Source organism: Aethalodelphis obliquidens, unplaced genomic scaffold (genome assembly GCF_003676395.1).
Source record: "Aethalodelphis obliquidens isolate GAN/ISIS:26980383/991018 unplaced genomic scaffold, ASM367639v1 scaffold10, whole genome shotgun sequence".
In the NCBI taxonomy this organism is placed as follows: Eukaryota; Metazoa; Chordata; class Mammalia; order Artiodactyla; family Delphinidae; genus Aethalodelphis; species Aethalodelphis obliquidens.
Window position 1 is genome coordinate 12,769,223 of NW_020837954.1, and position 14,667 is coordinate 12,783,889.

Below are 14,667 nucleotides of genomic sequence, written 5' to 3' on the forward strand. Positions count from 1 at the left end.
TGAACTAAACTCAGATGTGGCAAGTTTGGGGTGATTTGTTTTCAAATCAAAGAGGATTTTCAGGATTGAAAGGGGAGTAAAGAGAAGAGAAGGAAGGAATTCCGTGGCGGTCCAGTGGTTAGGACTTAACCCTTTCACTGCCGGGGCCTGGGTGGGGGAACTAAGATCTCTCGAGCTGAGCGGTGCAGCCAAAAGTAATTTAAAAAAAAAATAAAAGAGAAGAGAAGAAGTTAAGAGGTGACAGGGAGGAGTGGGATGAGTAGAAGGCAGGAGGCAGTGCAGAGTTATCCTGGCTGAGAATCCAGGGCCAGTGGGCTTCTGGCAGGACCTTACTCAGGGACTTCTTCCCCTCTCTGTTCTGACTCCTTTGAAATGGATGAAGCCAACACTGCTTGGGCTCGGGCCTCATCCTCATAAGGCATAAACGAACCAAAGCTCAGGGAGGTCAAGCAGCTTGCTGACAGCTGTGGCTCAAATCCAGGGCTGACACACCAAAGACCTCATGCTTGCCACCAGAGCCCACCACCTCTAGCCATTAATACCCCAGGATTTGCTTCTCCCTGCTCCTTCCATCGCCACCTCTCCTGTTTCCTACAGAGGACTGAAACTGTCAGGGCCAGTAGGTTTGTGTTGTATGTCAAAAACCATGAAAGCCCCACTCTCTGGGGGCCTTTCCATTGTCCAAGCAAGAACAGTTAAATGAACCAGCTAGAAAGCGCACTTCCTGAGAAGGAAAAGACAAGCTCAGTCTAGTTCCTTATTAACAACAGCAACGGCAGCAACAGCAAGCAGAGCCCCAGCATGACAGCATATCCCAGCCTTTCCTTTCCTCCCCGGTCATGGGAATTTAGACTTGGAGTTTTTAAATTGAGGAGGGCACATTCAGACCCCAATAGCTGCCTGGGGACCCAAGTGCTCTGAAATGACTCATCTCTCCCAGGCCGGTCCTACATCCCGGAAATGTCTGGGGTGCCACATTCTAGAGGCCCGAGATAAAGAGCCTTTAAACGACAAGGTGTAACTTTATTAATTCTTTTTATGCTGCAGAGCGCAAGGGCAAAGGCAGCCACAGGCAAACTTCAGACACTCTCTTTGGAAGTCCAGACTTGCTATAAATCACCTGAGATGGGGATGCCATGTCAGCCCAGCCAGGGCCCTGCCACTCTCTCCAGGCAGCATGACTGTGTTTAAAGCTGCTCCGCTTCCCTAAGTCTCAACCATCACCCCCTTGAAACCCAGGATCCCACTATCCCATGTCGATATTCAGATATCCCCCCCTTTCGTAAAGGCGTTTTCTCGTGCTTTATCAAAGTGGTATCAATAGATCATTTATATTTTGAACTCTGCTAAAAAGAGGATTATACCAGGACATTTGATTTTAGTTGAGAAAATATAGAAATGACTCCCATGTATGAAAAGCAGTGCTTTCAAATGAAAGAAAATAGTTCACTTCTCTCTGTCGCAGCAGTAGCACTGCTAAGTACTTCTAAATTGCTCCACTTTGCTATTGTCTGAGGTCCTTGATAAACATTCTGCATTTTAAGCTTTATCTATTTCTCATCATTAAAAAGCTCATTAGTTAGTCAGCGTACTGGTATTTTCTTTACAGTTCATAAATTCAGATTATAACCTTGTGGCCTATACATGGTGCCACTCATTAGATCATCCAAAACACCAGTGTGGAGACATTTAATGGGTAAAATTTTAAATTAGATTTCTACATTTAGAAGTCGCAATAAAATACCCAGACTGCCTAAAGTTTTTAATGAGAAACATAAAATTAATAGCATTTTATTGTATGACAGGACTCTGCTTCTCACTGAGCTATTGCAGTGATTAGGTTAGATAGCCTGCAATCAACGCTGCCCATATAGTACTTAAATTAGGACATATGGACTTAGTGCACCCAAGCGTCAATTTTTGATGCCAAGTTCTTCTTTTCCTGATCTAACATAAGTACCATTTCCTGTTTCCACAGTGGTAAAGTTTTGCAGGGATGTCCCTTCTGATATGGCTTTATTGTGAAGTGAATGCATCTTCCTTTGAACCCGGGATCCTGAACACTATTTGGACAGTCTATACACTAGAAACAGCCCACTAGTCACAGACTGACAAGTCATGGGTCAGATAAGAAACCAATGACCTCCACGCCCTGGTAACCTCAAGATGTGGAGAGCCTTCCTAAGGATACGGCACAATGCTGGATATCTTGATCTGAGAGCAGTAATTGGGAGGAAGAGAAGAAAGTGCCAAAGTGTGTTGGAAAAGTGGAATCCATACACAAGACATTGTTCTGTCATCCCGGCTTCAACAAAGGAGCAAATGCAATCTTACCAAACTCTGTTCTAAACGGAAGCACAGGAAACTAAGCGCCAATAAAAACTGGGAACGACACCAAATGAAAAAGAACCAAGAGCAAGCATTTCCGAGGGTCCCTAGAAAACACAGACACACCTCACTACAGCCTCTTCTGCGTTATTCTTCTTTCCACTTGATATTTTGCCCTGGACTGAATACCGTTGATCTGAATAGACCCATAATACATTCATACTGCCATCTTTCCCCAAGATGACCTACCCAGCTTCCAATGCCTCTCTGGGTGTTGTAATAGTGAACTATCTCCTGGTGCAGAGGGTGAGAGAATGAGGCTGAAAGGTGATAGCAGAGCAGTTTGGAGGTGGGGGGCAAAGGTGGGGTTGGTTCTCGTTGCATATCTGTGAGGCGTGGCATTATCCAGTTAAATGCTCTAGGCTGGGTCTGAAGTCTCTTATGCTGGAGAACTGTAGGAATTATGCTTCCTGTCCTGTGCTGCACTTGACGAGTAGGCACGTTAAGTAAGTTTAGCAAAAACATGCTGGACTCTTTGCTCCACTTACAAAAACTATCTAGATTGAGGAGAGTGGTCTCATTCCTGGCTACTTAGCCCCCTGCTCCTCCATTTTCTTTGTAGTGGCTTTTTACAGTTTCCCTTTCCTCAGCCATCCCTGACCACAACGTAGCATCTGGTTCAGTCATTTTTATTCACTGAAGCCTGTCTTTGAGAATCTTCCGTGATGCCCAACACCTGAGGTTGCATGGGCCCTTGCCCCTGAAGAAGCATATATGACTCATAGTTTTCTCAATGTCATACTCACCCTCTCCCTCGCCGTTCCTGCCTGCCCACCCCCGCACCTTCCATGTCCACACACCCCTACCTTCCGCACTCCACTCTCTCGCCCACACTGTGCACACACAGCCCCAAAACAACAGCATCAACAGCACGATTCAGGGATTCTAGGTTCTATTCCCAACTCTACCAGCCCTGCCTCTAGGAACTTAAACTATTTTCTAACACCGTGTGTCTTGGCATCTGTAAATCAAAAAGATAATGACCTAAATACTAAATACTGTTTTGAGAAGCCAGAAGTGAAGAAAAAGTGCAGGCCATAGACCAAGAAGGCGGTACTCATGCTCTAAGCCAGCATACTTCCTCCATGGAAGCTACAGCTGTTCTTACATGAGATAAAGACAATCCTCTGGTGAGATGCCTCCTTCTTAGAACACGTTTCCCCTTAAACATATTGCCATCATTCTGATGACCTTGCCGCACCACTGAAAACGTCATCCCTACATCTTGACCGGCCTCTTGAGTTGAGGCAAACACCTTGAATTTTTTAGCAAAGCATTTTTATGCTTTGGCTCCAAATTTCCCCTGGTCCACTGTTTTGCAAGAGCCTTAGCTTGTGTGCTTGGCTCACTTTATACAACAGATATACCGTTGGGGGTGGACAGTACATTTTTTTGTGGCTAGGATCCTGTTTTAGATACATGCGAGGAGCTCACTATATCAACAAACCAACTGGATGAATTATTTTGTAAAGCAAAAAATCCAACGCATTTCTATTTGAAGAGCAGAGTTTCTTAAGACAAGGCACACCTCAATACGCCCATCTCTTCTGCTGCCTGACCAGGAACACCTGCGACTATGTAAGGTCTCACCTTAGTTCAACTTGGTAGCAATTTGTTCTCTGGATGTTTGACTCCTGCCTGCTCAACTCTTCTGGGCAGACTCTGCTCATTCCAGTTTCCTCCCACTTAAACAAACAATACGTTGCTAGTTCTACCACCGCCAAGTCTGGCCCCGGCCTCTGCCATGGCTCACCTCCCTGACCTCTCCTTCTAAGCCAGGCTCTCCTCAGCCTCTGCAGCCCACAGCCCGTCCGAAGGCCCAATTCCCCAGGCTTATCCTCATGTCTGCAGAAGCCTTTCTGAGCCCTGACAATCACCTCGCACCCTACACAGACAAGGTCTCAGCACCTCTCAGGAATCTAGCTGCTGGGCTGCACCCCTCAGGCCTACAAGGCCCGTACTTGCCCAGCTCCAAGACCAAAGAAAGAGCACAGAGTCAGCGACAGGGACATCTGGGGTTTAACGGGCAGCAGGGGCTTACATGTCAGAAGCAGGTCCTGGAGCAACACCCCACTATGTGCGTCAGGCGGCAGGCAGGACATGGCGGCCGTGCTTGCTCCCAGGGCAGGGGGAGGCTACCAGTTAGGGGATTGATATCAGGTTGGCTCATCGGTTACCAGGGAAACCAGCAGAGTGGCACGCCCCTCACCACCCCTTGATAAACATAATGGAGAGCTCTGATCTAAAGCTAGAACAATCACTAGCTGGGGCAGGGGCAAGCAGGTAGGAAGGTCAGTCAGGTGAGTAGGTGAAGCAGGTGCTGGTTAAGCCGGGGGGGAGGGGGGCGGGATGTACAGAGAGCAAAGGAACAGCCATCTTGGGTGGCCTGACCATACACCAGCACTTTGCCTCTCCCATCACTGCATTTTATAATTCAGGGCTGCAGTGGGTGGTGTTTCTTGATGTAATTCAGAGTTTCTGCGGACAGCAATCTGTTTCACTCATTCACACGGTAAACCAGCATGCTACAGCCCAACGCCATAATAAAGCACAGGACACGTGATGATAGCTCTTAGCCAGGCCAAGCCTGTACTCTAAGAGGCAGCCCTCTTACTAAGAGGCTGAAAAGGCCCTCCAAACTCAGGAGCCTGGGAGGGAGGGACAGGACGAAGCCTGGCCTACACGGGCTCTGTGCATTAGTTAAGACACCTAGCATGGAAGGGCCAATACAGAGTTACTGTCTATGGAAGCCACAGACATCCACTGCCCCCGGCCCCCAATCTCCACCAGTCCTCAATAGTCCAATTCCCCGACACTAAATGTGTGATGACTCACAACTGTAGAGAAACACAAATTTACCATATGTGCATATGTCATTGGTGTGTGTGATAGGCAGAATAACGGCCCTCCAAAGATGTCCGTGTCCTAACCCCTGGAACCTGTGGATATGTTACCTTACACGGCAAAAGAGATGTTGTGATGAAGTCAAGGATTTGCGACGGGGAGAGGATCCTGGATTATCCAGGTGGGCCCAATGTCATCGCATAGGTCCTTAAAATTGGAGAATCTCTCCCAGCTGTGGTCAAAGGGAGACATGACTAAGGCTGGACAGTGAGAGGAGGAAATATTGCTGGCTCTGAAGGGCCACAAGCCAAGGAGTGTGGGCAGACTCTAGAAGCTGGAAAAGGTAAGGAAAGGAACGCAGCCCTGGTGACACCTTGACTTTAGCCCAGTGAGACCCATTTCAGACGTCTGACCTCCAGAACTGTATGAAAATAAAATTGTAGCGTTTATATCCCTATGTCTGTGGTGATTTGTTGGCCAGCACAGGAAACGAATACAATCTGGAATAGCAGTTTGCTGAAGTTGTTGCCACAGTGTATCTTACTTAAATGCTTTAAGAGCTTTCATCACATCTCTCCCTCCCGGAGGTTTTCTGGAAACAAATTACTCCCTTGCCGTTTAATTTTTCTTTTTCTTTTTTCTTTCACACGTAGGCTGAGGCTTCACCAGGCTTATTCCCCTGGAAGGCTCTAGCGATATTATCCCAGCGTAGAGTCCCTGACCAGAACAATCCACACAGTATGCTGCATTTTCTCCCTCACTAAGGGGAGGGGGGGTGTGGAGGGTATTGTGTGAGGACAGTGAATGCATTAACCAAAGACACACTCCAGGGAAGAAGAATGAAAAGAAGATGTTTTGACCGGCTGGCTGTGTTCAGCCCTGGAGTGTTCCCTCGAGTCTAAATTGCCGCTGACTGGGCAGTTTTCCCTGTAAAAGCTTCGGGATGACCAAGTGAAGGCCCGAGGGGAGAAGACAATAGCCGTGAAAGACTCAGAGATCTTATCCCTATAACCATCCCCTCCCCAACCATGAAAAGTTAAGATTAACCACCAAATGTGGCCTCAGAAAAACGCCTAGTCAAGCAGTTGTTTCGCCCCTGCCTGTTGAACATTTGGGTCGCCCGATGCAAATGTTAAAGCTGTGTTCAAACCAGAAAAAATAAAAATAATAAGCTGTCAGAATAATTACTAAGAACATGCAAGGATTATACAAAGTAAACTGCAGCCTGCAAAAAAGAGAATTGCATGTTAGCTAATTGTTAATTTTAGCAATCGCTGTGGCTAATTACCACGGCTCACATTGACTATTAGCTTGATGCCCCAGCACCTGCTTTCTCCAATGAACAGATTTCTTCATCGCTAGCACAGGAGCAAAATGTGTAATTATTGGCCATCATTGGGGCGATTTTTCAGTGATTCTTTTGTGCGATGTGAATAAAGCATAATGACATATTTTATTAGAGGGCAAATAGCTGTTTGTTAATGGAAATGATTTGAAATCCAAAAAACTAGAAGCTAGGAGCATGTTTTCGGTATCAGCGTGAATTCAAATGTATTTTTCTTTTAACTCTTTATAAAAGGAGCATAGAAATCAAATCTAAACTGAGTATAATATATTTAATGATATGTACAAACACAGCATTGATTAATTACCTCAAATGCTTTCACTGGTACACCATTTATTTTGTTTCAGTCATGTGTTAAATTTTAGTATTTCATATTTAAATTCTTATTTCTTGGTCCGAGAGTCTTGGTGAAGCTGGCCTGCGTCACACCTCATTTCCTGCAGATCTCTCTTTTTATTGGTATACGTGGCACTTTCGGAGAGCGCTCGGAAAATCCAGGCTCATTGCTTTGAGAGCTGGGCACACCAGCGTTCACTGAAGAGACAGGCATGAATTAGGTTATCAACACCCAACTGTCTGTCAGTCACGGGGTGGATTGTACATTGTAAAGAAGGTGCCCTGAGGACAAGACTGGGGCTCTTTCAGGCTTGGAAATGACCTTCTTTTCTCTTTCATGACAAAATTGATAGATCTACTACGGAAACCTATCAAAGAATCAAAGTCATGCCCATCTTCATCTAAGGGATAGAAATGATCATATATGTGTGTGTGCGCGTGTATATGTGCATGTGTGTGTGTGTTTCTCTACTGGAAAACAGTACTTCCATTGGCAATGACGCAACATAGCAAATAGGGTCTTTTCTTTCAACGTTGTCCCTGACAAGGTTCTCAAACCTCTGTCTATAGCCTCCATTTTCTTCTCCCACCCCCGCCCCCGCCCAGTCTTTGTATTCTTATAATGGGATAATAGTTCTAAATATGGTGCTGCGGAGTTGGAGTGTAAAATCCTCTGGAACTCTCAAATGCAAAAAAAATCCATTTAAGAGTGGATTAATGAAGAATTAATACTAACATGATCAACATATCTCTGTTGTTTTGATCCAGCTCAGGGGTAAAAAGCTGGTTTGAAGACAGTGTTTAATTCCACCACACATTTATACCTTACTTGTGTGTCTAACTCTGAACACTCTGTGCTGAAGTCTTCCTAAACCATGACACAAGAAAAGGCACCTCTTGTTCTCCACAGCAAAGATTAAAGGGCTGTGCTTGAGATGTGTGTTTGCTGAGCTTTCGTCACTCCATTCCACTCAGGTTGGGTTATGAAAGTTGTGTATTTTCAAAGGTCACTGGAAGGCAAGCCCCTTCTGTCTTCTGAGTGTGGAGAACTGGCTCCTAATTGCCAGGCTTATTGTTTTATTACTGCTGTTTACAAACAGGGAGAAACTCCCTTTCTTCCCACAAGCCTCCCCACTAGTTTAAGATGTAGATAAGTTCAGTATTCAGGTTCACTGTTTGACCCATTAAACTGGTATTGAGGTATAATTTGTGTGTTTTCCCAGTACCGTTGCACATAGAATGGGGTTCATTTCCACACGTTTGAATAAATTTATCCAGTTCAGTGAACCTGTTGTGAAGCTCAGCAAAACTCAGTAGGTGGCTTTAAAGTCCTGTAATTAGCCCATTACAGAAAATCTGTACTTTGGATTTTTGCACGTTGGTTAATAAGCATAACATGTTTCATATATAAATAACATTACATTAAATGATGCAATATAAAGGAATTAAAGGCCAATGGAGTTAAACAAAATACTTGAAAGAGACCTCAAATTAGCATGTTTAATTCCAACTCACTGCACAGGAAAAGCCTCTGGCTCTTACTGTACCAGTTCCCCAAGAGCTCAGGATACCGCGGGCAGTGCACAAGGGGCCGGGCTCTCCGTTTGCACGTCCTACCTGTCATCTGTCGACTTTGTGAAGCTTGGGATGGGTTTACATTTACCTCATTTCCCTTCGTTTCTCATCATGGACAAGGAGACGAGTTGAAGGGGTAGAAGAAAAAAAGAAAAGAAAAAAAGACTTCAGCCCAGCTGTGACTTCCTGGGATGGGATTTGTGTGAGCACTTCCTCCATGATGAATGGGGGGTGCGGGGTGGGGGGAAGAGGACTGGCTGGCTCTTCCTTCCTCTCTGCTTGCTTTTCTCTCCCTCTCTCTCTCTCTCTTGCATCTGTTTGACAATCACTTCAGAATGAAGTGTTGTGCGAATGTCACGTAGACGGAATTTACCTTTAGAGTTTCAATCATTTTATCAGAAATTTTACTGCCAAACAAGCCTGTGTAATATTGCCTCACTCTGGCCTATTTGAAAAAGTTTTCCACCTTTCTATGGAATGAAGTTCTATTTCCATTTAAATACCAAATGTAGTGTAACGGTACAGTAAACCTGCTCCTATGAATCAAGAACCAGTACAACACGAAGATGAAGTCGCTCTGCGGTTATATAAAGATTGTAACCGAAAAGAGTTGAACTACCACTCAGTAGAGAATGTAAGCTTCACGGAGCCAAGAACCCTGACGGTCTTATTTGCCTTTATATTCCCCTGCCCCAGCACAGTTCATCCATTCATTTATTCATCCACTGTTTATCAAGCATCTTCTGCATACCAGGCACTGCAACAGGTTTTGGAGATGGTAAATAAAAGAAACTCTGAAGAAAGAAACTGGCTAATTGGCCAAAAATCAACCCTGCAAAATGAATGCATCAAATGGTCGATTACTGAATCACTAATTTGTCAGATTTACCAAATGTAACTATCTATCAAAAACAAGTTTAACTATACAATTTACAATTTTTATAGGATGGTCTTAGTTTTTATTTGCTTTTTATAGCAGCATTTTGAAGAACTATAATTTGTCAAAAGCTATCGATAGTCTACTCTTCTTACGGATAAAGAGTAAGTTACCCAAAATTTTAGTTATTTTTCTTAGAAATATACAGTCTGAAACAGATTTCTTTTTTTAAGTCATTTACAGTTTTGTCAACTCTTTAGCACTTAAAGGATTATTTTTGCCATTTTTCTAAGAGGACTAATGGCCTCAGTATATGATGCTGTTGCTTCATTATTTCCTATTATTATATTTCCTTATAATAATTATTACATTTCCTTCATTTTTTATTTTACCTATCTTTTTAGCATTTTTAGAATTTTTAACTAATCTTTTAAATTCTTTTTTGTAAATTTTAGTTTTATGGTAATATGTAAGTCAAATTTAAACTTTTGTCATTCATTTAATCATGCCAACCCCTCATGAGCCTCCTTACTTCCTTTATGTGTCATTGAACACATTTGCCCTTTTATTTCAAAATTTTTGGTGCACTACAATCATGTAAAAGTACCTCAATTTCTCCTTGCTAGAAAATAAAAATTGAATCTTCGGCTACTTCTAATTTCTGTAATTGTCTAATATTTTCAAATTATAACCATGATTAATTAATAATCTTTTTACAATTGCTTGGTGACATGGTGGACTTAACTTTTGTTTCTGGCAATTAAATTTTTAAATTACAGCATTATACATGGAATGAGATTGTTTCAACTGACTTAGTTTCCCCATCTTTCTGAATGCCACTTTGGATTTCTCTTTAAGCATTTTTACATTCTTTCACCAATGCCTCAAATGGCATATCAGCCTTGATTTTATATGACTAGCAGTTAGCGTCTAAAATCCCTGTGTTTCATGTTAATTTAGTTACTCTGAATCCCTCTTTAGCAATTTCACACTTAAGGGAATGAATGTCAGAATTAGGGTATTGGGCTTCCCTGGTGGCGCAGTGGTTGAGAATCTGCCTGCCAATGCAGGGGGACATGGGTTTGAGCCCTGGTCTGGGAAGATCCCACGTGCCGCGGAGCAACTGGGCCCATGAGCCACAACTACTGAGCCTGCGCGTCTGGAGCCTGTGCTCCGCAGCAAGAGAGGCCGCGATAGTGAGAGGCCCGCGCACTGCAATGAAGAGTGGCCCCCGCTCGCCGCAACTAGAGAAAGCCCTCGCACAGAAACGAAGACCCAACACAGCTATAAATAAATAAATTTATATATATATAAAAAAAGAATTAGGGTACTAATCTTTAAGTTTTGGTTACTGGTTACTAAATACCCTTTCCTGAATATTTAATATATACTCTAAAAGGCTAAACCATTCTATGATCCTTAGCTGTTAACAATCAAACTTTCCTTAAAATGCTTTATGAAGACAAAATTAAAACCAATGAACTTCATAGAAATCATCAAAAGCTGTTAAAACATTCTAATACAATTTGCTGGATAATTTATAACAGAAAAATAATCCACTCTGTTAAACTGGAACATTGCTAAATGCAGCAGTCACTCTGAAAAGTGGGTTTCGGCAAATTATTTTTGCTGAAATCCAGTGACTCAGAGATAAAAATATTAAAACATAAAATAACATGGCCCCTGCCCTCATGGAGCTTACAAATGAGAGAGACAGGCATGAATCAAGGAATCCCATTCCCCAGGTTAATGATAACATGAGGGCATATCCTGGGGAACTGGCCTCATTAGGCAGGCCAGGTCTGGAAGGAGAAAATTAACTAGGCGAAGCTGGGGGATATCGGCCTTCCCGGAAGAGAGAAAAGCATGTGCAAGGCCCAGGCCTACCGCGTGGATACGTAAGAGGCCCCTACAACTGTCGAATGAATGAAAGATCTGTTGTTCGGGACTTCAGATTCGCTGAGCCCTCCCTCAGAAAACGATCCTCCCTGAAGCCTAGGGGTCCCTTGACCTGCCTGCTGCAGAGTGCCTGGGAGGCCTGCCCAGCTAAGACCAGCAGAGGCACAGGTGCTTCCTCTCACCCACACAGGGACAGCTCCTCTGCCCCTATCCCACCCTCGGTCCTGTCTCAAAGTTTTCCTAGAACAAGTTTTCCTTGTTGAAGGAGAACAGGAAACTTTCTGGCAGTAGCTGAAGGCATTGTCAGCCGTCACCAGCTCTCCAAAGACAGCATTCCTGGAGAATGTTATTAATAAGCTTCATCCTAAATAAGCCCACAGAACGTCAGCTCTCAGAGCACTTGCCTACATTTCAGACTTGTTTTCTTAGAATTTACTTCTCTGATGAGGAACACGAGAATCTCTTTGGATGTGGTCTAAAATTCAGAGCCCAGGAACTCACCCTAAACCCACAGAATCAGAATTTTAGGGGAAAGGATCTGGGCCTATTCATTTTAACACCACCTCCCACCCACCCAGGTAATTTTACATCCTAAAATTTGCGAACCACTAGTATAAATGCTGAATAAATAAAACTTGAAGAAAATAGTGTGGCAGGGTTTATCAGATGGGTTTTTACCTTTTTCTTTGAGTAAATGTTCAGTTTTTCTCTCACCTTTGTGTTGGAAATTTTGTATTGGATGAAGGGCATCGCTGTTCTTTCTACCCTAACACCAAGCAGAAGGTTTCTCCAGGAGCTCTGTTATCGCTCCATGTATCAGCATGGATTTGCCTTGCAAACACTGGGGCTTGGGGTATCTGGGCCTTGGTGTATCCCAGGCTGACAGCCACAGCTCCCGGGCGGGCTAGGGGATCATCTCTTTCACACCTAAGCCCACCTCCCTGGTGTAAACCCATTTCCATGCTCAGCTGTGTGACAGCACCTTCCCTACAAGTGAAGAGAAACGTTTGTGTCTTTACTCGGCCTCCTTTCGTTTCCTAACTGCGCCCCAAACCGCCCATACCATATAGAATTAGGTAGAAATGGGATTTTCAGTAAATTATTTTCGGTTGAAGATGGGTGTTTTTGCTGGACACACAGAGCATCATTGTCTAGAGTCCCTAGAGTAAGGTTTGCTCTGGGTAAGTTCCCACAAAAGTGTACAAATATCCCCTGAGTTCAACTGTTCCATGGGAAGTTCACTGAGGAGAGGGGGTGAAGAAAACTGTGAAGCTGGAAAAAAGGAAGGAGAAGGGTTAAGACCTCAGATTATGGATGTAAACAGACCTGAGTCCTGCTTCTGCTCTTTCCCAGAATTGTAGTATAACTGGGAAAGACATCTAACCGCTCAGCGCAGTTCCCTCCCAGTGATGTGTGGGTAATAATAGCTTCTCCCTCATGTCTGGTTGTGAGGCTCAAATGAGACAACATTTATAAAATCCTCAGTACATCTCCTGGCATACAACCCTCAAAAAATGTCAGCTTTTATAATTTTTTAAAATAAACTATTTCTGCTTGATAACCTGAATGACAAATAGGCATCTAGGAAAGAGGCCAGGGTTGATTAGAGTTTATCTTTAACCAGACAAGGGGACAAAGTGAGAAATCCCATGATGTCACCCACACTGCACACAACTTTTTTGCCATAGGAGGAGGGGGACTGTTGGAATCTGGTCATTTCTCAAGGAATGAGGCACTGCAGAAGCACAATGGACTTTCTGTGTGTGTACCTGAAAGGTTTTGGACTCTACGTTTGGAACTCTTTGCCGTCACAATGATGGATCAATGACCAGAATCCTCTTGGTAAAAGTTATTCACTCGAGATATTTATTGAATACTCACAATGCGTAAGGCACTAGAATCGGTTCAGACTGGATCCTACTCCCAAGATGCCTACAGTTAAGCAGGGGTGATGAAATGTATATAAACAACTGAGAGGTAGAAAGACAAATTGCTTTCATAGTTCAGTAGAGGGAGAGATTCCTTCTCAGTAGGACAGCAGAGAAAGCTTCATGGAGAAGAGAGCATTCGACCTAGGCCTTGAACGAGGAAAAGGAATTGGACAACCAGATTCGGGAGTGAGGAGAGCCCCAAAGAGAAGGCCCACCCCCAGTAAAAGCGGGATGTAGGAGAACAGATATGGAAAACGGGGAGTCATCTAGTTTGAGTGAACTACAATGAGGCCCTCTTTGTTGAAGTTTCCCAAGGAAACTAGGAGTTTACTTGGGAGTTTCCTTGGGAAACAGGAAAAGAAACTTTCTTTCTTAATGTAGACACTTAAAACAGGAAGCATCCCCTACATAGGTATTCTACTCAATTTTTGAAAGAGAAAGGTTATTTCTTGGTAAATATTCCAGGTGAAAATATTGTCATTAGATTTTTATGGCAATGATATAAAACCTCCAATGATGCAGAGACTAACAGCTCAACGTACAACAGATTTTCACTATTTGTGCCATCCTTTTTTTTTCTTTCTTTTTTAAATTAACTATAAAGACCCTGTTTACCTCTCAGGATGTGGTGAAGATTTGTTAGTTGATCACAATGACAGGAAATAGCTTATGAAAAGAATTATCCAGCAGTGCGCTCAGCGGTCCCCCAGATCTGGCTCTTGCTTTAAGTGTTTGGACAAAACAGACCTAGGTGCGCCCCTTGCTCCAGTCTCTGACCACCCTCCAACCTTTTTTCCAGTTGCAACCTTCGGAATCAGCCATCAGCTATCCTAGGCCACCGGGACCAGACAACACTGTTTTTTGAGTTTAGCTCCTTATTACTGATCAACCATAAGCTCCCAGATCATCAGAATTATTCCACCCATGTGGAGGCGAAAGTCAACCACCCGGTTAACATGCACCTGTGGGGCCTCCCACACCTACCTCTCTCTGGGCACCTACTTCCACCTCGACGATGTGGCCCTGGAGGGCGTGGGCCATTGTTTCCAAGAATTGGCCAAGGAGAAGCGCAAGGGCGCCAAGCGTCTCTTGAAAATGCAAAACCAGGGCTGCGGAGGTGCAGAAGCCACCTCAAGAAGAATGGGGTAAAAACCCAGGACGCTGTGGAAGCCGGCATTCTCAGGGAGAAGAACCTGAACCCGCCCCTTTTGGATCTGCATGCCCTGGGTTCTGTCCACGCAGAGCCCCAACTCTATGACTTCCTGGAGAGCCGCTTCCTAGAAGAGCAGGTGAAACTCATCAAGAAGATGAGCGACCACGTGATCAACCTCCGCAGGCTGGCTGGTGCCCAGGCGGGGCTGGGCGAGTATCTCTTCGAAAGGCTCACCCTCAAGCACGACTAGGAGCCTGCGAAGCCTAGTCGCCTTTGAGGAGCCCCTCTGGTGTCAGGGCTTCTGCCTGAAGCCCCGCTC

At 44.2% G+C, this 14,667-nt stretch overlaps 1 pseudogene; it reads left to right on the forward strand.

The window, feature by feature from the left end:
- Positions 1 to 9,026: 9,026 nt before the first annotated feature.
- Positions 9,027 to 14,607, forward strand: LOC113622967 (ferritin light chain pseudogene; annotated as a pseudogene).
- Positions 14,608 to 14,667: the final 60 nt, after the last annotated feature.